The sequence below is a fragment of the Salminus brasiliensis genome, chromosome 9, assembly GCF_030463535.1.
Source record: "Salminus brasiliensis chromosome 9, fSalBra1.hap2, whole genome shotgun sequence".
Lineage (NCBI taxonomy): Eukaryota > Metazoa > Chordata > Actinopteri > Characiformes > Bryconidae > Salminus > Salminus brasiliensis.
In genome coordinates, this window is record NC_132886.1 from 27,095,810 (window position 1) to 27,120,864 (window position 25,055).

At 42.0% G+C, this 25,055-nt stretch overlaps 1 pseudogene; it reads right to left on the minus strand.

Moving 5' to 3' along the window:
* Positions 1–1,216: 1,216 nt before the first annotated feature.
* Positions 1,217–23,607, minus strand: LOC140562761 (Fc receptor-like protein 5; annotated as a pseudogene).
* Positions 23,608–25,055: the final 1,448 nt, after the last annotated feature.

Here is a 25,055-nt window from a genome sequence, read left to right on the forward strand (position 1 = left end):
GAGACAGGCAAGCACTTCACAACCAGCACTGCTCCCAGCGGACAACATACCCACACACTTAAACTACACACATGTTCAGGGAATAGAGGTCCCTCAATGTAAAAATACAACATGCAACCCCCCCCCCCAACACACACACATGCAATTGAAATTATCTATAAATAATCTGTATATGTTATTGTTTATTTTACTTCTATTATTTATGTTGTGTATATATTGGTAATTTATCTACATTTTGCAGCTGAGTGTCTTTATATACCTTTGCTGCTGTGACACTGTGAATTTCCCCACTGTGACTAATAAAGGATTAACTTATCTTATTTTATTTTATCTTATCTTAAATATGTATATGATAAAGGTAATATATGTCACATGGACAGATCGATTCTCATGATCTTAGGACCCCAGAGAACCACCACAGAACAGGTCTTATTTGCATTTGCAGCACTGCAGTGACAATGATGTGGTGGTGGTGAGTTGTTGCGCAGGTACGAGTGGATCAAACACAGCATTTAGGGTTAGGATTAAGACCAGGATTGGTGTGGAGCACCAGTACATGCAGATGCGCTAACACACCATGTTAACCAGCACCAGTCCTTTCTTAAGCACCAGTCCCTGGTTAAGAGTCTGAACACTATAGTGGCCCACCTCTGTAATACGAGTAGCCTTGTAAATCACTCTGGATGAGAGTGTCAGCTAAATACTCTAAATGTAAAAAACATTTAGGAGCAAGGTTACTACAAAGAATCTGAAGTATTTGATCCACCATCCAAGTGTTTTATTACATTATTAGAACAACATTCTCTCTTTCTTTCAGCATTCGACATCAGATTCACACTGAGGCAGGTTTATTTTACTATGGAGTCCTTTTCCACAGTAGATACTGCAGTGCTTAAACTCATTTTTATAAATTTAAGATCATTCTGACCTGGTTGTAACTCACTAGGTACTTTCTAACTTGATGTTCACATGGAGTTCTGCCTCAAAAACGACAAAGGTCGCCAATGCTCCTTTTAAAAATTCACTAAAAGCAGGAATTAATGAAAATCAATATTTGTTTTTGAAAACATAATTGCATCATGCACACTACATTTAATGTGAACAATAATCAAATTTACCAGCTTGGATTATGTAGTCTGCATGTTCCTGGTATTGGAGGGGTTATATGGTTGTATGTATCAATGGTGTAGTGGATAAATGGTATTTTGCTCTATCCTCAACATAAAGGTGTAGAGTGTTGTACTTTCTTAAGCACCAGTCCCTGGTTAAGAGTCTGAACACTATAGTGGCCCACCTCTGTAATACGCCTGGTGCCTGGTACCGGGCAAGCAGTGCCAGCTGCTCCTGTCACTGTTCCTGCAGTGCTATCTGCACCTGCGTCCACGATGGCGGTGCCCACTGCTTCAGCTCCTGTGCCAGCAATGCTTGCTGCCTCCGTTCCAGTGCGAGCATTGCCCGTCGCTTCAGTTCCGGTGTCTGTGCCTGCAGCGTCCGTCACTTCAGCTCCTTTGCCGGCTCCTAGGTCTGCTCCTGTGCTGGCAGACCAGCCCCTGACTCTATGCCAGTGTTCCCGTCCACCTCTGACTCTGTGAAGAAGGTGCCCAAACCGTAATTTCCTAGGCTGCTACCACAACGGCAGCCTCTAGAACTGTGCCCAGGCTTACCCAACGGACATTAACTTAGCCTTTTGATAGTCCTGGGCCTTATTTTGTGTTTGTTTCTGTACATGTTCATGTCCTGGTTCCTGTCTTAAGTATCCTGGTGCCTGTTTTTAGTTTGGTTTCTGTCCCTGTTCCGGTCATGGTTTTTGTCCCTGTTTCCAGCATGGTCTTAGTTCTTGCTTCTATGTCTATCCCTGTCCCGTTCCCTGTCCAGAACCAATTTCTGTCCCAATCACCTTTCCAGTCATATGTCCAGTCTTGTCTCCAGTCCCCATTTAGGTCCAGTGTCTGGCATATTGTCAAGCTCCCTGTCCGATCTTGTTTTGTATCCTGTCAGTTCTGGTCCCTCCTGTTCACACCTGTACCCTGTGCCTTGCCATACCCTCTAATATATATAAATTGGTGGTATAGTTTATGTTTGGCATTGCTTTTCTATCGTAGTGAATAAAGAACTGTTTAAAAGCCATTCATCATGTTGGGGACTTGGGAGGCTACTAAAATTGTCATTCTTAAAGTTACACATTCTTTGATGTGTTCGAAAATCACTACGATTAAATTGTTGAACTGGATTGTTGGATATGGATGGTCTAAGTATATTGTGGATATAATCAATACTTATGGAATTCTGATTAACGTTGGCAGTTTATTTTAAAGGATCATATTTCAGTTATATTAGTTGTGGTTAATGTGATTTAGTGTAGCACAGTGTGAAATATTGAAGTTGTGCATTTTGAATGAAATAAACATAATTATTTAGGAACTGTAACTTTATTATAATGTATGAATGTAATAGAAAACAGAATTCTCCTTCATCATGTTTATTTTGAAACTGGCAATACCATATTACAGCAATACTATAAAAAATAAAATATAAAAAAAATAAATAGGAAAATATTACAGGTAAAAAAAAGATTACTCAGTCTTGTTATTCCAAATAATATGGAATATAACTTATGAAAGCAAGATAATTATTGCAGTATAACAGTTAATATATTTTAGAATAAGACAAATTAGTTAATAAAGATAAAATTATACAAAGTATTAAAACTGAGGAGGAAATACAGACAGCTGCTGAAACAGCGCTACACCTGCCTCATTACTAGTACTGCACTTACTGACAGAGAGAGTAAATGAAGCTATTGATGTTTCAGTGGATGAAGCTGCTGTTAAAATCCTCTACTGCTGATCTTTCAGACTGGAGGATCTCTAACAGGGTGCTGAAAGCACACAGGATTAGAACTCCAACATGAAGACATGGAGTTCAGCACTCAGTTAGATGTTCCTCCTTCTATTAGAGCTTATGTCCTGTTCACCTCATCAGGTTGAGCTGTGAAACACACAGTGATGAACAGATGAGTCTTTAATCAGAGATCCTGATTCAGCTGAAGGGGAACAAAAAGAATTCTGATCCAGTGAGCTTTACAGTGTGTTTACAGTGAGTTCTTACCTCGAGCTCTGTGGCATTTGACCCCCAGTATGATGGACACCAGCAGATATGGAGACATCGCCAGCAAACTACTCAGCAGACTGAGGACTGAAAATCGAGTTTTTGAACTAGATAGACCTGTTACACAAACACACACACACACACACACTTGATACAGTAGGGTGTATAAACTATTGTTGAATGTATTCTCTGAAACAAACAGAAAAATGACAGTTTTTAAGGAAACCTGAGTTTTCAAATAGGGAACATGTCCAACAACAGTAAAATATGATGTGTAAACCAAATGTAAATGTTTAGCTCATAATAAACAAACTGGTATAATCCCTCCACTATCAGGTCACCACTGCTGCCCTGTCATGACGTCATGTAGTTGTACTGGACTCAATCCAATTCAAAATAAGACCATCAGTGAAGTTGTTCTTATGGGTGATTTCACGCTCTAGCTTTTGATTATGCAATAAAAATAGAAACTTATTGGCACGGTGATGTGAGCTTAAATACAGAGGCGGCAAAAAAAAAGAAGAAAACAAAACAAAACAGAACAAATAGGCTACAAAGAGGCACAAACCCTGAGACTAACCAAAAAAACATGCAAACAGAATGAGTAGTAAGACTAACAAAAGAATCAAACAGGCCAAGCCAACAAAACATATACTGACATGACCATATGTATACATGAAGGCTAAAACAGAGGGGTTCTTATAACAAATACAAACAAAGAACACCTGGAGCTAACAAGGGGGTATGGCTGCAAATAAGGCACAGGTGGGAACACTGACGAACAAGCGGGACAAGACACAAACAAAGCCATGTGCAAGGAACCACATGGTGAAACCGAACAAAGAGACGGGGCAAGAAAGAAAACAGAGCCATGTGCTTGAGAACTCATGATGAGGCCAAACAGAGGCATAGGTGTGACACTTATTTTTAATAATAAATATATTTATCTGAAACACATTTGAACAGCACTGGACATGCACCTGTACACTATACTGAGTATTATATTTCTTATCAGTCAGGCGGTTTCCTGATTCCTAACAAAATGGATCATTCCTCTAGACTCCAGCGTAAAATAATCAGATTACATTATGCTCATTTTAGATTAGATTACTGATTACTTTAACAAGTCATCACCTGACCACCCAGCCATATTGTGTAGACTTCATGTAAATTTCTTACATCAGATTTATTCAAAAGGATTTAATAGTGCAGCTCCACACACTGGACTCCTGTGATAAGAATACTGTAGACTTACTGTGCACTGTGATGATGACTGGACGACTCCTCCCTCCAGATTCAGACTGACACCAGTACACTCCAGTGTGAGATGTGGAGAGAGAGCTGATGCTGCAGATAGATCCTGTAACTGATCCCCAGCCTGATGTACAATCTGACACCTTCCCACTGTGTGTGTATCGACTCACTCTCCATCCAGTAGTGTCACTCTGTCCCTCGCAACTCAGTGACAGAGAGGCATTAATAAAGTGCAGTGTTCTGCTGGGACTGATGATCAGAGAGACTGGAGGAGGCGAAGCTGAAAAATAAAGAGAAAACTCACAGAAACAGATTCACCAAAGCACTGAAGCCTTACTCATGAAGTCAGTGCTGTGAAGTACGTAATGCTATAATGTCTCTCAAAATGAACAAAGGCGCTTCATACGACCTGCATTGTATGCAATATTTTGTAGCATTTTGCTACCTTTGTCTGGTCTTTACACTGCTTGTGAAATCACCTGAAAGGTGCACAGGTTACAATGCCTATAAAAATATTCACCCCAGTTAAGTCCATCAGTTAAGTCCATCCTTAAGAAATAGAAGGAATATGGTACATGTGTAAATCTGCCATGAGCAGGCTGTCCTCACAAACTGAGTGACAATGTAATAAGGAGAATAGTGAGGGAGGCCACCTATGATGCTATGTTTGGTGGACACCAAACCACAAATTTGCCATTCCCATCATGAAGCATGGTGGTGGCAGCATCATGTTGTAGGGATGCTTCTCGACAGCAGAACCTGGACGACTGGTTAAGGGTAAAATGAATAAAAAATATGGAGAAATCCTGGAGGTCAATCTGATTCAGACTGCAAGAGAACTACACATTTTCCAGCCAGACAATGACCCATAGCATTCAGGGAAATATACACAGAAATGGTGTAAAAACAACAGGGTGAATGTTCTGAAGTCAAAGCTCATCCTCAATTCAATAAAGATTTCAATACAAATATTTTTATACTTGTCTAGAAAGTCAAATTTTATTAAACATGATTTCATTTCTAAAAGCAGGAAAAGGGATGAATGCCTTGTATAGGCACTGTAGATCAATTTGGTGTTAGATAACAGAGTTGAAATTAATGCTGAAAAAAATAACCATTGATCCCTTAAACAGATTTGATTAAGGTGATACATTTACACTACTTTCATGGAAACACCTAATGTAAGAATACATTGAAAGTGTACAGTTAAAAATTATGGGTCACCATGTGCCCAGCAACAGATGATCTAAAATCAGTAAATGTAAGTCATTCCCACCATGTCCTCACCAGTGATCCACAGTGGCTGTAGGTTGCTGTACTGTGTGTGAAAGGCTGGTTCTCCTCTCTTTGCTCTGCACTCATAAACACCTGTGTGATGTAGAGCAGCAGCACTGAGAGTGTAGGAGCCTCCGGCTTCTCTTCTGCTGTCTGAGTGGAGCTCCTCACCATCTCTGTACCAGCTGAACGTCCAGCCTGTAGAGGAGTCTCTAACCTCACAGCTTAGAGTCACTGAGTCTCCTTCAGTCAGCCAGCTCTGAGGAGACACGCTCAGTACAGCCTGGGCTTCACCTGACAGCATAGAGAAGAACAACAACATGAAGATACAGAGTGATAAGATGATCACATATAATTAATGAGAAGAAACCCACACACTCACCAAACACAGTCAGTGTAACAGCAACACTGATGTCTGAGAGCTGAGAGTCACTTCTTCTTACTCCTCTGCAGGTGTATTTACCACTGTAAGACTCTGTAACAGGGCTGATTGTGTACTCCTGAGTGGTGCTGTGTGAGTGAAACGCTGGATCACTCTTAATCCAGTTGTATTTCCACTCAGTGTCTCCTCCTACCTGTATGTCACATCTCAGAGTGACAGTCTCTCCTCTGAACACGTCTTTAGCAGGTTTTATGGACACCAATGGTTTAGGGGGCTCTGTGACAAAATGATTCACTGTTAATAAACCATAAACCAAACTATTCCCAACTCTTATTACTTAATTGTTCTGAGAAACGTGTTTGTGATCACATATTCTGTATCTGCATGTTCTGTATCCTTATTAGGTTTTATGGACAATACAGGTTAGGGAGCCTCTATAATAAAATTTATTTAATGTTAATTAACCATAACTAACCTGTTTTTTACTCCTATTATTAAAATAGGTATTAACATTAAATATACAAATGTGTAACTGTATACCTCAAACTTTTTACAGCATTACCCTCACCACCTCTACTGTCTACATAATTTCTAACAATTCAACACTGTATCATCACAAATTTCTTACTCACCAGTAACATTTACCCAGAGTGCATCACTGTAGGGTGTGTAGTTGACTGGGTCTCCTCTCCCAGCTCTGCACCAGTACTGTCCTTCATCAGAGAAACTAACTGAGCTGATGATGTGGGAGTGTGTTTCAGTGCTGAACTCATTCTGAGGCTTCTGTGTGTGTTTAGTCCAGTAAAACCTCCATCCAGCAGACTGATCCAGGACACACTCCAGAGTCACTGAGCTTCCTCTCAGTGCAGCTCCTTTAAGAGTCGATCTGAGTTCAGGTTTAGGTTTAACTGCTGATGGAGATGAAGCACAGAGTTCAGATCATGAAATCAGAGTCTTTATCACACTGATGTTCTCATATTGTAATGTCTCCCTCTGCTGGCCTTAGTGGGGTGCCCATGCACAAGGCCTGGGCTCCGCCTCTCATGTGAGGCTATGCTCTAGACACAATAGACTAATTAGTTAATTAGTTGTTTTTGCTCCTAGACTATGGATTTACCTTTGATGTACCTGCCTGCCCATGATTTGACCCCTTTTGATCATTAACCAGCTTTAGATTAAAAGCCCAGCTGACTTTTAAAGAGCCCCATATCATATATTTACAGCCCCATATCATGGAAAACTGAATGTTCTTAATTTGTTAAAATGTAGGAGTTTGAAATAATGTTAGTTTCTGAACACATAATTGTTTCACACCACTGAACCTAAAGAGAGCACATTGTTTTAATGTGATAATTTTTCATTTTCACCCCCTTAACACATTTAGAACATGTCCATTTAAAATACCATTATTTTATGCTATGGGATCAACAGAGGTTGGAGAATTGAAGGTAAAACCAAATCAGGAATGTTTTCTGAACATAAAACTGCACAAAAGTTATGATTGACCTCTTAATTAATATCTTTTTAGGTTATTATGATAAAGGTACATTAGCTGTAGAGTACATTCTCTGATACAGTATAATCTCGCATACTGTAAACACTTTTACAGAATTCAGCACAAGGTGCGTATGAAACATTAAAACGTGTAAACACATGTATCATACTGGTTTTAACACAGTTAACAGTATTAATCTTCAACAGAGCAACACACACTCTTACTTTCTCTGTGAAAACACTGATTTCAGTGTTACGGTGTGGACTCGAGTGCAGTTCATTTTTTAATTTAATGATACTATCTCTTTTTTGGGGAGTATTATTTTATGGTGAGTGTAACAGATGTTGAATGTCTTAAGTCAAGACTGGTGCTTGGTGAGACTGTGGCGGAGCTCGAACTCCCAATCCTGGAAATGGGAGCCCAGCACGTTTCCACTGCACCACCACAGCTGTGTGTGGTGGCAGTATAAAAACTGTTTAAAAGCTATATAGAAAAAAGAGCGGGGAAAAAAAGAAAAACACCAGGAGTGTTGTGTACTCGAACAAAATGACAATCTAAACCTTTTTCCCACTCAAAATATTTTCTTTTTTCTTGACGACAAACGGCTCATTGGGGTCCAGCAGCTGTAAAACCGGAGGTGAGGTCAACCTCACTTTAATCTCTTCAAATGCCTTTTGTGCCTCCATGGACCAATGAAAGGGGCCTGGGGGTTTTTCGAGTCAGAGCAGTGAGAGAAGCTGCCAATGGACTGAAATTACACACAAAGCTGCGAAAGAAGAAGACCCCAGGAAGGACTGGACTTGCCTAAGAGACAAAGGACATGGCCAGTCTGAATCTTGGCTGGATCCATGTGAAGGGTGCCTTTGGAGATTATGAACCCCAAAAACGACACAGTCTCTTTGTGAAGCACCTTCTGACTTCTCCAACTTGATGAAAAGACGGTTCTCCAGGAGCAGTTGGAGGACTCGTCTGACATGTCCCACATGTTTCTCCGGATACTGGCTGTATATTAATATGTCGTCAAGGCAAACATATACGTAGCAGGCCAAGACTTTCTGTAACACGTCATTGATGAGACGCTGAAAAAACACTGAGGCACTCGTCCCCCTGTCGTATGCAGACCAGGTTGTAGGCGCGTAGGTCCAGTTTGATAAAAATTGATGCCTGCTACAATGCCTCAAAAGCAGTTAACATGAGATGGAGGGGATAGTGGTCTTTCACTGTGATCGTGTTTAGACCTCGGTAATCAATGCAGGGGCAGAGTCCGCCATCTTTCTTCCCCACAAAGAAGAAACCAGCCCTACCAGGGGATGAGGACGGACGTATGAAACCTGACTTTAACGTCTCCTTAATGTAGGAGTCCATGGCAGCTCGTTCCAGAGGAGAAAGTGCAAACAGGCCCCCCTGGTAGAAGATCTATGGCACAGTCGTAAGGCCTGTGGGTGGGCAGGATTTGCGATAAAGATAAAGTGGGTTGCCCAATCTATTCAAGGGTTGTGGAGCTCCAACCAGGGGTAACTCAGAACCAACTGCAGATGGGGTGCCCGAGTCAGGTACAATTCCACCTGCTCAGTGTGCACCCCAATCCGTAGTGTTATTGGTTGGGTGCGATGGGTCATGGCACTAGAGCCAACAATCCTTCCATCTATGGCATGGACTAGTAGTAGGCGTTGCAGGGGATCCACGGGAAGGCCAAGACTAGCAGCCAGTGAGCTGTCCACAAAATTGCCCGCAGCCCCAGAATCCACACACTTTCGAAGGACTGTCTGAGACCTATCCCCCAAGTTGGTTTGGGGTGGTAGATGGTCAGGTAATCGGGCATCTCCCAGTTGCATGGAGCCTCCTGTGGGAGGGAGGGGGGGGGGGGGTCCCAAGTGGAATTGACAGACTGCTGATGCCTGAAACCTGAAGCACGAGGGTTACGTTCCCGTTCTCTGGCCCTCTGACGTATGCGGTTGTCCAGGGGAATGCACACGTCGTAGAAGTCTGTGAGTGTAGAGGGTAGATCACGAGTGGCCAGCTCGTTGCCCTCAAGGCCTCTTTACCCCAAACGCTCTCAGCTGCCAAAGTGCAAAAGTGCAAAAGTGGTGTATTCTGCTACAGAGCGTGCACCCTGGGTGAGTTCTAGCAGTCGTGGGCCACTGTCTCTGCCCTCTAACGGCTGATAAAACGCCTGACGCAACGCCTTAGTAAACGCCTGACCAGTGAGGCAGTCAGGGGAATTCTGCTCCCACAGGGCCATGGCCCATGCTAGAGCTCGGTCCGTGAGCAGAGACACCATGTAGGCCACTTTGGAATACTCTGTGTGGAACCGGGAGAGTTGAGCTCATCTGCTCCGTAATCACCAATAGCAGCTGCTCATGGCGGCCGATGGCAGTGCCTTGATGTTGCAAAGCCTCCTTAATCGGCACCAACTCTGCTGAGTCATTGTTGTTTGCACCTTTCTGTTATGGTGTGGGGTTTGGAAACAAGTGCAGGTAATGTATTTATTTAAATGATACTACCCCTGTCTGGTGCATGTAACAGACGGTAAATGTCAACACAAGAGTACTTGGTGCTTGGTGAGACTGTGCAGGGCTCAAACTCCCAACCCTGGGAATGGGAGCCTAGTGCATTTCCACTACACCACCACAGCTGTGAAAGGTGGCAGTATAAAATAACTGTTTAAAAGCTATATAAAAAAAAAAGAAAACACACAAAAAGTGTTGTGCACTCAAACAAAGCACAATCTAAACCTTTTCCAAATCAAAATATTTTCTTTTTTTCTAGTTTTGCTTTTCGCCACTGATTACAACAAACTCTGTTTTCTCTTTTCTGTTGTTCACAACTTAAACTTAACTTCAGCTTTCCTTCACTATTTGTAGCACAAACTCTTTTCTTTTTCAGCTCTTGCATTTTTTTTTCCACAACTTAGAACCACTGTTACCGTTCGCCCCTCTACAAACGGGCGACGGGGAAATGTGTTTGGCTGGGTGTATTTATACTGTGCCACACAGGTGGGTCTGGTCAGCGATGATTACCGCTTAGGCTTCTAGGGCTTGGAGTTCTCTGCTCCAGCTCCACCAGCTTTCCTACTGTGCTAGCCAGGCCCCCTGCTGGTGGCTGGCGATACACGCTGCCTGCTTACACTCAGTACATCAGCTAAACTCACACTGACTCACACAAGAGGGTAAACACACTTCACCAAGACTGAAATCTGTGTAATGCAGTAAAAGCTTCATTAGAGTTTGGAGACAGATTCATTTATTAAGAGAAAGCATCACAGATAATCAATAATGTCACTGATCATCGCTCAGCTCAACATTAGCCCAGAAGTAGAGAGATCAGAGTGTACAGGGTGTAATAAGGACTCTGATATGTCAGTTATATCTGTTCTATAACATGTCCTGCAAACAGTAAATGAGTTGGATATTGTAACATTAAAGGAACTGTGAACTCAAAATGAGCAGGTTTTGTAGCTTAGTTTTCAAAGGGAATCCTATTTTCCATGAAAAGACCTTAGTTTAATACAATCTACTATTATTATATAGGTTTTGAAGTAGAGGAATGGAAGAGAGGAATTGTCCAAAGGTCATTTACTTTTATTCATAAAAATAACGTGGGGAAGACAGCACACTCACCTGATACAGTCAGTCTAACTGCAGCACTAATCTCTGAGAAGTGCGGCTCTGTTGACTGTGTTCCCTTACAGGTATAATCACCTTCATGAGACCCTTCAACATTAAAGATTTCATAGTTCTTCTTCCATTGAGCTTCACTGAGAGGATCATTATTTTTAAACCACTTGTAACTCCAGACTCCTCCACTTTCTATGTCACATGTGAGAGTGACTCTCTCTCTGATGAACACACGCTCAGCTGGCTGCACTTTTACTGTAGCCTTTGGTCTCTCTGTTCAAAGATCATAAAGACTTTAGAAAGGTAGAAACTCTGTGTGAAGAAGGTGTTTCTCATTAGAAGATCCAGAATTGAAAATCCTTCTGGAATAATTTATCAACATTTTTACTCTTATTCTGAAATGAAGTCGTTTGTAGAAAGAAAACAGAGATCATGACCAACCTCTTACTGTAATCTTGACTCGATTACTGTAGTCTGAGACATAGTCTCCTCTGAGTGCTATACACTGATAATCTGCTGTTCCTGTATCAGACACTGTTATACTGAATGTGTTGATGTCTTTATATTCAGTCAGAGGTTTTAACAGCGGAGAGACTTTGTACCACCTAAACGTCCATCCAGTGAGTGAGATCTGCAGATCACAGGTCAGAGTAAGTGTGTCTCCAGTGTAGACAGTGGTGTGAGGATCCACCCTCAGTGTTGGTTTGGGTTTTTCTGTTGAGATGAAATGATGAAGAGATCAGAGCTGATTTTACTTTTACAATATAAACAATAGTTTATCAGGATAAGATCAGACTTTGTACATGAAGAGAATTTAGATTCTACATTTGGTGTGAATATTACAGGTTAATTGTATCTGCAGTGTTGCTACACAGTGCAGACTGCTGATATTCAGGGGTGAACAACACAGATCCTTGTCTTGATTTAGAATACCAAAGTGAGTTTAAATGTTTTTGAGTAATACAAGTAAAGTAACTGAGTTATTATATTATTCTGAATATAAATTAAAAACTGTGTGCACACATTTAAAATACAATTTATAACAAATTAGTTTATTAAAAATAACATTAATTGGAAAATAATCTTCAACATTTTCAATCTTCAACATTGTTTACCTTTGCCAATTTTAATATTTAAACAAACACTAAAACACTCTAAACCTATCAGGAGTACTTTGGTCCACAAAGTATTGTTAATTCAAAAGATTATTGCTTGAGGATAGAAGCTGTCTCTGAACCGACTGGCTCTGGTCTACAAGCTTCTGTACCTCCTGCTGCTGGGCAGCCATGAAAACAGGCAGTGGCTTGGGTGGGTGGAGTCCTTGATAATCCTCCTTGACTTCCTTAGACAGCGGCTGGTTTTTAAATCCAGAAGGTTTGGCAGCTGAACTCTGATGGTACGCTGGGCTGTGTGCACCACCCTCTGCAGAGTTTTCCACTCTTGAGTGGTGCAGTTCCCGTACCAGGTGATGATACAGCCAGTCAGAATATTCTCCACAGTGCAGGTGTAGAACGTTCTGAATATGCAGGGGTTCATACCAAACCTCCTCAGCCGACTGAGGTAGAAGAGGCCCTGATGTGCTTTCTTCGCCACCCGTGTGGTGTGTTCTGTTCATGTAAGTTCCTCAGTGATGTGAACACCAAGGAACTTGAAGCTACTGACCCTCTTCATAGTGGTCCCATTGATGGAGATAGGGGTGTACGCACTCTCCTGTTTCCTGAAGTCCACTACCAGCTCCCTGGTCTTGCTGAGGTTAAGAGAAAGGTGGTTTTCCTGACACCAGTGCGACAGAAAGCTAACCTCCTCTTTGTAGGCTGTTTCATCATCATTGGAGAATAGGCCCATGATTGTCATGTCATCAGCAAATTTAATGATGACATTGGAGCTGTGTCTGGCTGTGCAGTCATAGGTGTTGAGGGAGTACAGCAGAAGGCTGAGCAGACATCTCAGTGTTAAGGGTCAGTGAGGAGCACATGAGGCTGCCCATCCTTACCACCTGCTATCGTCTCTGCATGAAGTTCAGGTTCCAGCTGTACAAAGAACTGTTCAGACCCAGATCCCAGAGCTTGGTGTCAAGCCTTGGTGGAATGATGGTGTTGAACACTGAACTGTAGTCCAAAAACCGCATTCTCACATAGGTGTTTTTCTTGTCCAGGTGGGAGAGGGCAGTGTGCAGAGTCAGGGCAATAGCATCATCAGTGGATCTCTTCCGGCTGTATGCAAATTGCAGTGGGTCCAGGGAGGCAGGTACTGAGGAGCAGATGAAGTCTTTGACCAGCCTCAGTGTTAAAAATGTATGCAAAGACTCCAGCAAGCTGACTGGCACATGCTTTAAGCGCTCTATTTCAATCTGCTTCTTTTCCAGTCAGGGAATCTGAGTAGACCACAGTTGATGCTGAGTGTAACAGAATCTGTCAGACTTCTTTTAAGTCTGATTATCTAATGAATTTATCTTCAGTTGATGAAATAAAAACATACAGATATTAAATGGTACAATTGAGCTTTCTGTTTTTAGACGTGTTACATGTTTTTCCATATTGTTTATTTTACTTTACTGTTTTACAGCTATAAAGTAGGATCAGATATTATATTCCATATTGTCATCTATACACTTCATCTCACTGCATCCTCCACTTTCTGTCTGAACAGACTCTAACTGAAGTTTTAACCCACTCACTGTCACTGTGCCTTTTATTGTAGAGTCAGTGTTCATTAGTGAAGCTCCCTGAAATGAAAGACACTGATTCTATTCAGTTTCATCAACATTAGAGATTTCATAGTTCATTCTCCATTGAGCTTCACTGAGAGGATCATTATTCTTAAACCACTCGTAATTCCAGACACCTTCACTTTCTATTCACATGTGAGAGTGACTATTTCTCTAATGAACACACGCTCAGGTGACTGCATCTTTTAATAAAGACTTCAATAAAATATGAAACTCTCTCTATGAATATACACCCCAGTATTAAACACTGTGGAATAATCTGAAATAACTGCAGGATTTTCTTACAATTATTCTGAAATCAAGTCTTCTCTAAAAAGAAAAACAGAAATTATTACTTACCAACTGTAATCTTGACCCGAGCACTGTACTGTGTGTCGTAGTCTCCTCTGAGAGCTATACACTGATACTCTGCTGTTCCTGTATCAGACGCTGTTATACTGAGTGTGTTGGTGTCTTTATATTCAGTCAGAGGTTTTAACTGCTGAGAGACTTTGTACCACATAAACCTCCATCCAGTATGTGAGATCTGCAGATCACAGGTCAGAGTAAGTGTGTCTCCTGTGTAGACAGTGGTGTGAGGATCCACCCTCAGTGTTGGTTTAAGTTTTTCTGTTTATATGAAATGATGAAGAGATCAGAGCTGATTTTACTTTTACAATATAAACAGTAGTTTATGAGGATAATATCAGACTTTGTACATGAAGAGAATTTAGATTCTACATTTGGTGTGAATATTACAGTTTGATTGCATCTGCAGTGTGTCATGGCGGGTTAGGCCAACTACAGAAGGTTGAACACTCGCAGAGATGGGCTCATTGCAAGTAATTTATTAAACAAAACAAGCCAAACAAAAGGGGGCAAGTGAGACAAAAAAGCCAGCAACCACATGGCATAAACACGAACACAGTAATCAACACAACCAGAACATGGCAAAAAAGAGGGCGAAGACAAACAGACCTGAGACAGGGGGTTTTAGCTGGGGAACCAGCTACTTGGCAAGAGTGGCTAGGCTGGCCCAGCCTGGAACTGCCGCAAGGCAGAGGGTCTAGCTGGAGCGAGAGTCGTGGGTATAACAAAGCAGATAATGAGCGAACCTCACTGAGTACTTAAACCGCCGGGTGGCTTTTTCGTAAACAAGGAAGTCGAGCCAAAACTGGCCTAAAACTATGTGGTTTGAGACGGGAACCTCTTGGGCTACCTCAAGGTTCCTAATCATTTGTTCATTTAATTCTCTGCCCCGAACTGTGCGTCGGAGCCCCTTAAGTACCCCCAGCCTCAGGTGAAACAAGCGAACTGAACCAAACACACATGCATGTAAATGAACCTCGTTCATCTCTCCCTCGTTGATCGTTCAATCAAAACCAGAACGGAAACACAACAAAAGTCCTTCTGTGAGCCTGTGGGCGTCAGCTCGGAATTGCCCCAGGGGAGGGCACGATACCAAGGGGCTGACACAATGTTGCTACACAGTGCAGAATACTGATATTCCGGGGTGAACAACACAGATCCTGGTCTTGAGTTAAAGTAGAAAAGTGCTTTTAAATGTATTTGAGTAATAAAAGTAAATTTACTGAGCTGTTTTGGATATTATAGTTATTGATATTATATTAGCAGGTTTAACTTTGAGCAGAAACTGGCTTCAACACTTTTACAGTACGGGGAACCTCTCGTGAAACATTGAGATCCCAAACGATACAATTCTCAATGTTGAATGGTGGTGTGGAGGCTCCTTACATATCCCCCAATTTCAGATGAAACTCCTAAACCAAACAAAGAATGCAAGCAAAGAATGCAAACAACCGAACCAAAACACACATGAACGTAAATAAACACAAACCGAGTCACTGAATCAAAACACAAACGTAAATAAAGCGGATGTCCTTATTTGGGCCTGTGGGCAGCGGCTTCAGATCACCCCGGGGGAGGGTGCAAAAAGGAGGGCCTGACAACAAAGTAAACCAATATAATCTAAATCTAAAACTAAACCTCAGATTAAACACTATAAATACGATAAAATAGTTTCTTTTATATATATTTGTTATACAATGATTCAGGTGATTTGCCTCATTTATCATTTATGTACATGCTTCATGTAGATGCTTTTATGGCTTCATTAAATAGGAATTTAGACCCATGCTTCTTGCTTCCAACACATTAACTTCAAGAACGGTTTTTAGGTGCTACTGTTACCAGAAAATCATAATCATGTTGTAAATTATGATTGTTCTGTTAAGATTATAAATATTCTTTATCCTTTGGAGGACTGAACTTTTCAAATGAACCTGCCTGACTTACAGCATCTACTGTTGATACACAGTGTATGTATTACAAATCTATTAATTTTGTAGAAATGTATTAATTTGGTATTAAGAATGAGGAATAATCTGTACGAATTAAATAATTCCATAAATGCATAAATACATGAATTACCTTCAGTTTGTCCACAGAGGAAGAGCACAATCAGCACTAAAGTAAGGAGAGAAACAGAGGACATGATGCAGGAACAGTTTTGCCCATCAGGACAGCTTAGTTACTCAAGTATGAAATTTAAAGGTTCAAGGTGTTTCAGCACTGTTCAAGGTCAACTGAGTATCATTACATGTATATACACATTTTATAACTCAAACAAGTGAACCAACTCTTATTCAGACTGAAACTGAATGGAAGAACAGCATCAGGATTTAGAGCAGCCGGTCCTGAAGCATCGAGAATCACTGCATTCCTTTCAACTGAACTGTTCCACTAGATGATCCACCACTGCCACCATCACACTCACAACTGCACTGATCACCACCACCACCACCCCTACAGTGGGGAAACAAAGTATTTAGTCAGTCACCAATTGTGCAAGTTCTCCCACTTAAAGATGAGAGAGGCCTGTAATTGACATCATAGGTAGATCTCAACTATGAGAGACAAAATATGAAAAAAAAAAAAAAATAAAATAGAAAACCACATTCTCTGATTTTTAAATAATTTATTTGCAAGTAATTATGGAAAAATAAGTATTTGGTCAGTAACAAAAGTTCATCTCAATACTTTGTTATTTATCCTTTGTTGGCAATGACAGAGGTCAAACGTTTTCTGTAAATCTTCACAAGGTTGGCACACACTGTTGCTGGTATGTTAGCCCATTCCTTCATGCAGATCTCCTCTAGAGCTGTGATGTTTTGGGCAACACAGACTTTCAACTCCCTCCAAAGGTTTTCTATGGGGTTGAGATCTGGAGACTGGCTAGGCCACTCCAGGACCTTGAAATGCTTCTTACGAAGCCACTCTTTTGTTGCCCTGGCAGTGTGCTTGGGATCATTGTCATGCTGAAAGACCCAGCCACGTTTCATCTTCAATGCCCTTGCTGAGGGAAGGAGGTTTGCACTCAAAATCTCACAATACATGGCCCCATTCATTCTTTCATGTACACGGACCAGTCGTCCTAGTCCCTTTGCAGAGAAACAGCCCCAAAGCATGATGTTGCCACCCCCACGCTTCACAGTTGGTATGGTGTTCTTTGGATGCAACTCCGCATTCACTCTCCTCCAAACACAACAAGTTGTGTGTGTACCAAACAGTTCTACTTTGGTTTCATCTGACCATAAAACATTCTCCCAATACTCTTCCGGAACATCCAAATGCTCTCTAGCAAACTTCAGACGCACCCGGATATGTACTGGCTTAAGCAGGGGAACACGTCTGGCACTGCAAGATCTGAGTCCCTGGTGGTGTAGTGTTACTGACGGTAGCCTTTGTAATGTTGGTCCCAGCTTTCTGCAGGTCATTCACTAGGTCCCCCCGTGTGGTTCTGGGATTTTTGCTCACCGTTCTTCTGATCATTTTGACCCCACAGGCTGAGATCTTGCATGTAGCCCCTGAACGAGGGAGATTAGCAGTGGTCTTGTAGGTCTCCCATTTTCTGATTATTGCTCCGACAGAATTATTTTTTCACACCAAGCTGCTTGCCTATTGCAGATTCAGTCTTCCCAGCCTGGTGCAGGTCTACAATTTTGTTTCTGGTGTCCTTCGACAGCTCTTTTGTCTTCACCATAGTGGAGTTTGGAGTGTGACTGTTTGAGGTTGTGGGCAGGTGTCTTTTATACCGTTAACGAGTTCAAACAGGTGCCATTAATACAGGTAATGAGTGGAGGACAGAGAAGCCTCTTAAAGAAGAAGTTACAGGTCTGTGACAGCCAGAAATCTTGCTTGTTTGTAGGTGACCAAATACTTATTTTCCACCATTTGCAAATAAATTCTTTAAAAATCAGACTGTGATTTTCTGATTTTTTTTTTTCTCATTAAGTCTCTCATAGTTGAGGACTACCTATGATGTCAATTATATGATGTAAACTACATATTATGTCCCCTCTCATCTTTTTAAGTGGGAGAACTTGCACAATTGATGATAAACTAAATACTTTTTTCCCCACTGTATTAATGCATTGTTTACCACCACCACCACACTGCAATAACTGATATGCTCACCAACATATATATATATACACATATACACACACACACATATATATATACATACACACACATCTGACTAAACTCATACCATCACGATCTTCTTGGTCAGTTCGCAGTGGGTCCAGAGCCTACCTGAAATTACTGGGAACAACGCAGGTATACTGCCTGGAGAGGGAACCAGTCAATCAAAGGCTACCACACACTCATCCATTCACCCACTCCAGGAGCAATTTGGCATAGCCAGTTTTGGGAGTACCCAGAACCTCAGAGACACAGCCAGAACACTTTACATTGCTTACAGACTGAGAGACCTGTGCAAGAAATAATCCCAAACCCAAAACTATTGGCCCCGGAAGCTAAAACACACACTATCTACAGCACTACAATGCCACCCTAAAATTCTTGCTCTTTAAAAATATTAAAATGTCAACACATTTCTATATCTCTATACAGTCCCTTCATAATATCTGGGACAAAATGGGACAAGATTTCCCTTGGTATGGCCCTACATCTTTAAAATCAAACCAATCAGATGTCATTAGAGGACACATTTAGACGTTGTCATGCTGGCTAGGCGAGACAAGGGAACACTCGCAGGGACAGAGCAATGCAAGAATATAGTCTTTAATGACGAATCAAACAAAAACACAACAAAACGAGGCAGCAAAGTACAGGGTCCAATAAAGCAGAAACAGAAACACAGGTGACAACAGAAATGGGGCTTAACCTGGGAAGACTACCTGAGGCTGGAACGTAGCCCGGGAGCAAAGCGAGAATGGGCAAATCAAACAGAGGGAGGAAGGCTAGAACTCAAAGAAACCAATGAAACTAGCAAACCAAAACCTCACCCCAAATCCGCGCTCGTCAGGCGCTAATAAATTTACTTGACTACAGTGCCAGGGAACCGGACGCCAAATCCCAGTGGCGACCAACCTGTGACCCAGACAGCGAACTCCTTCTGAACGTGAAACCGCTCCGATAGAGCATACACTACCGAAACCCGTAGACTCTCCTAGAAGTCTCATGAACGTGAAGCCAACCTTACAGCTTGGCATCGCAAGAGTGATTCTCGACGACGAAGCATCTGCGTTTGCTCCCTTTGTACTCCAGCTCTCAGGTGAAACGAATCAGAACTAAACTGAAAACATGGCGTCTTACTTCGACCACTGTCAACATAAAAGCCCTTGGTGAGAAAACCAACGGGAGGAACAGAAAGTACATGAACATTGAAATCAACCCAACTTCGACTCAAAAGTCCCAAGGAGCCTGTGGACCGCGGCCCGAAACTGGCCCCGGGGGGGCGCGGTGCCGCTGGGCTGACAGACGTTTATGTAAATAAAAGGGTTTTCATCCATTTCAGTTTTTAAATTTCAACACTTTTTACACACTCCTCCTCATTTCAAGGTGCCATAATGTTTGGGACATTTGGCTTCACAGGTGTATGTGATTACTTATTTATCTTCATTGATGATGTAACTGCTGAAGGGAGTAACACAATGAATTCTGAAGAAACATCTTATCTCCTCAAGGTTTATTAAACTCACTCAGCAGCTCTTCATCCAACAGTATGATGATCATTCCTAAAGCAACACAGGTGTTTTTTGAAGAAAAAAAAAAAGTTGAAGGTAAAGTTCTTTGTTGCTATGGCAAATGTCTATCAATGCCAGGTAATGGGTTGCTGATTTGTATAGGAGTACAATGTACTTTAATAGCGGTAATTATATATAGCCTATTGTGTGACCACAGAAGGCTATATATGTGGAGCACTGTACTGAACTGCACTGTTCTTAAAATTAATAATTTGTTTTAAAACACAGTTGGTATAAAAAGCACCACATTTTTAAAGAAGCTATTTTATTATTATTATTATTTATTTATTATTATTTATTATATTAGCATGTTAGCATGTATAAAATACGTATAAAATAAATGGAGATGGGATTTTTTCTATGTTACAGGGAAAATGGCAACCCATTTAGCTAGAAGAAGGTTTTAGACTTCGGAGCAGAGGCATATCAAGGAAAAATGTGTATTTATATCTGAGAACAGAGTCAAAAACAACACCTAGTTTTTAATGGTGGTGCTGGGTGTGACTGAGAACCCATCTAGACTTACAGCATTATCAGCATTTATACTTAATCAATAATCAATATTGGAAGATATTGAAGACATAAAGAAAAGAGTTACTCACAGAGCAGCACAGAGAATGGAATGACCTCCATACTGTCTCACTGACCACTGACTGACTGATGGGTTGAACGGAGGTCTACTTTAAACACTCACCACTTCCTTTTTCTTTACTGCCAAGGTTACTTCATTCGGGAGAGAGATATTCAACTAACTACAATCAGAGGTGGAGCCAGTAGGGGTAGGGTGATGGTGGGTAGGTTGCCCTGGCATCTGCCCTTGAATGTATTCAGAGACATGACCAAAAATAAATTAACATTAATAAAATATTCAGAATTCCTGTAGGATTTACAAAGGTGCCAGGATCTTATAAAATAAACAATTTCTACATACACATACACAGTGATTAGCCATAACATTAACACCACCTCATTGTTTCTGCATTCATTGTTCATTACATCAGCATATTGAACACCTCAGTATCACTACTGGACAAAGAATAGTCCAAACAATAGTGTCTTGTGATGCTGTGTCCTGTCCACTGATGAAGGACATCTACAAGGTGGACCTAAGTAAGAGTGTCTAATAGAGTGGACAGTGAGTCGACACAGTGTTTATTAAATCCAGCAGCACTACTTTGTCTGATCCACTCATACCAGAGCAGAACCAGTGTCACTGCAGTGCTGAAAATGCCTTACTACCTTCTCTGTGGTGGTCCTGTGGGGTCCTGACCATTGAAGAACAGGGTGAAAGGAGGCTAAAAAAGTAAACATAGAAACAGATGACCTACAGTCTGTAATCATAGAACTACAAACTGCTCCTATATGATAAGCGGAGCTACTAAAAGCAACAATAAGAGTAGAAACATGGATAGTCTTAATGTTATGGCTGATTGGTATATACACACATGGACAAAACTGTTGGTACCCCTTGGTTAATGAAAGAAAAAATGAAGCATATCAAGAAAAGAACACTGTCCCTACTGTGAAACATGGAGGAGGCTCGGTTCTGTTCTGGGGCTGCTTTGCTGCATCTGGCACAGGGTGTCTTGAATCTATGCAGGGTATAATGAAATCTCAAGACTATCAAGGGATTCTAGAGAGAAATGTGCTGCCTAGTGTCGGAAAACTTGGTCTCATTTGCAGGTCATGGGTCTTGCAACAGGATAATGACCCAAAACACACAGTTAAAAACACCCAAGAATTGCTAAGAGGAAAACATTGGACTATTCTGAAGTGGCCTTCTATAAGTCCTGACCTAAATCCTTTTGAGCATCTTTGAAAGGAGCTGAAACATGCCATCTGGAAAAGGCACCCTTCAAACCTGAGTCAGCTGAAGCAGTTTGCTCATAAGGAGTGGGCCAAAATACCTGCTGAGAGGTACAGAAGTCTTTCTGACAGTTACAGGAATCGATTGATTGCAGTGATTGCCTCAAAATGTTGTGCAACAAAATATTAAGTTAAGGGTAGTTCCTCAAACCGAAACAAACTGCTGATTCTTACATCATCATACAGAACCTGATAGTTCAGAGCTTCCAGTACAACAGTGATGATATGTTACATTAATTTAACATCTTTTATAGAGACTCTCCATGTGCAGTTATGAAAGCATTAAACTGTTTATGTCCAAACATGGTGGTCAGCAGTGTTAATATAGCACTTCTGAAAGAGCTGTGGCTGTTGACCGTGGTTCTGCTAACTCTTGCTCTTGTCGTTAAAGTTCATGTGGTTAAAATTATCATTGGTTATAACTGGTAGCAACAGGCATGAAATCAGATGGCTGCATTTAGATTGTTTGTGTGAGTCTGTGTGTTTGTGTGTGTATGTGAGTGATTGTGTGTATGTTCCAGTAATACTGTGTAAACAGTATTATTTTAGTTCTTCATCAGCTGATGTCATTTCCACTCTTCAACTGAAACAGAAGTCAGCCTAATCTACGTCATCTTAAAAGTACAGGAAGCCAGCTGGAGTGTTTTTCCAGGAAAACTGGTCTCACAATACACAAGGATCTATATCATAATCTTCTTTTCTATTAAGACCATCTCCATACAGCAAAATCCCAGTACTTTTCCCAATTTATTAGTGCTAGTGATGAAAACTCGCCCCGTTCTCTCTGGTAACCACCACTCTTCACCCACCAGACTCTTTACCTTCACACTTCTATTCTGTCGATCATTACAATTTACTAATAAAAAAAAATAATTCTAAAATAGATCTGATACACCAGCTTGCCACTTCCTGTCCCATATTTTCCATATTTTCCCATATTTCCCCTTTCGTTAATCCATTTACTATATTTTAGCTTTTCACTTTCTCTGATATATCTAATCTTATCCATAAATCTGAACTTTCCACTTCCCAACACCCCTGGTTAAATCATTTAACTTCATCCTTTAGGTCATATCTTTCATAAGTATAACCAGTTTCATTGTCATGTGGACGACACCCAGCTCTACCATTCTAGAAAACCCACCTCCATCCTCCCTCCCTCCTCCCTCTGCAAGTGTTTACAGGAAGTCAAGTCTTGGTTCTCCTTTAATTTTCTATCTCAACAGTGATAAAACAGATGTCATCATTGGTTCTGTCCTTGCAAAAGTAAATAGTTTCTGCATTCCCATTGACAACACTTTTGTTTCCCCCTCCCTTCAGGTAAAGAGTCTAGGTGTCGTCCTAGCACAATAAAATAACATCTCTCAAGGCAAGCGAGGTATGTTCACTTCCTGCTCAGGTTCCAAGGTGACCCACGTTCAAGGCAGCATGCTGCACAGTCAGGTTAGGTTGGCCTTACTTTTTGGTCTGGCGGCTGGTTCCCTAGCTACTCCTCTTTTGTTAATAGAATGTGGATCTACCCTTTGTTTGCTTAATCCACCGATGCCCAGGCCCGGCCTGTGGCTTTCTGTTCTAGCTCCCTCCTTGCTTCTCTCCTCGTTACATCCCTTTCCCTCATGCTCAGCTCCCGGTTCCTCCCAGTCCCAGGTTTGTTTTGTTCGCCATCTCTGTTGTCACATTTTGGTTCTGTTTGCTGTTTAACCCTTAGTTGCTGCATTTTTACCTTTAGTTTTCCTTTTGTGTTGTACCCTGTTTACATTCATAAAATAGCTTGCTTTGCTTACATCTCTGCGAGTGTTCATCCCTCTTGGTCTGGCCATACACGCCATGACAGAATTCCTGGCTGTAAATCTCCGAACAGCGGGTATGGGAGTCTTGAATCAGGCTGTTCGCGCCCAAGGACAGTTCTTGGAGCAGCAGCAACTCACTCAGTGAGTCTCACGCAGTGTGTCTGAGACTGTTGGTCACCTGGTGCAGCAACAGGCTGACCAACAGGACCAGGTCACCCAACTAGTGGGTGGCGTATAGGGGCTCCCGAAGCTTTGTTGGAGCCCACTAGCTCTCACAGCCCAGTCACTACATCCCCTAGTTCACAGTGGCAAACTGGTGGGCAAACCGGATACGTACACCGGCGATCCAGAGCTTTGTGAGGGGTTCTTGTTGTGCTCGGTTATCTTTAAAAACCAACCGACCGACACTGACCAGGCGAAGATCGCCTTTTTAGTCTCGCAGGTAAAGCTCTGAATTGTGAGCCACCAGGAGGAGGCTTCCCTGTTGGTTTTCCGGGTCTCTAAACCTGTCATAATACAAGGTTTGCCATGGTTAAGCCAACACAACCCCAGATTTCCTTGCCAGAACGGGAAATAGTATCCTGGTCACCGTATTGCCGCGACCATTGCCTACACCAAGCCCCCCTCTGAGTTACGTCTACCTTGGTAAAAAGCCTTGAGACCAATGTTCAGGTCATCCTGCCCCCAGAATATGTCGACATGCAGGACGTCTTCAGCAAACTAAGCTTCCCCCTCATCGCCCTTATGATTATGCTATAGACCTAGTAGAGGGTTCCACATTGCCCAAGGCTTGGATCTAGAGCTTGGAAGAGAAGCATTCAATGGAGGAGTACATCACAGAAGCTTAAACCCAGGGGTACTTAACTACGTCCAAGTCTTCCATAGCCACAGGTTTCTTCTTTATCCAGAAAAAGGGAGGTATTGATTATCGAGCATTAAAGGCTATCACCAAGCGTTACCCTTATCCCATGTCCCTGGTCCCGTCTGCCCTCAAACAGCTGCGTGTCGCCCAGCTGTTTACAAAATTACACCTGAGAAGCACATACAAACTGGTGCGCATCAGGGAGGGGGGATGAAAGGAAGACAGCTTTCCTGACCACTAGAGGGCATTACCAGTACCGGGTCATGCCATATGGGTTGTGCGCCAGGTTCGCCTGGTCCTGGCAAGGCTAAGGGCCCACCAGCTCTTCGCGAAGCTAGAGAAGTGCGTGTTTCATGTATCTGAGATCCCTTTTCTAGGATATATAATTAGCAAGCGAGGGGGTTCAGATGGACTAAGCCAAGGTCCAGGCCGTCTCCTGGCTCCGTTAAGGAGGTACAGCGTTTTCTGGGATTTGCTAATTTCTACCATGGCCGCACCCCATATCAGTGCTATCTGGGGTACCAGACACCACTGGCCCCCTGACAGCTGCGGAGACCCAGGTGCTGGCGGTGGAAGCAGTCTGGACCACGACCCACCAACACATCCAGACCTTCCTGCAGCGCTA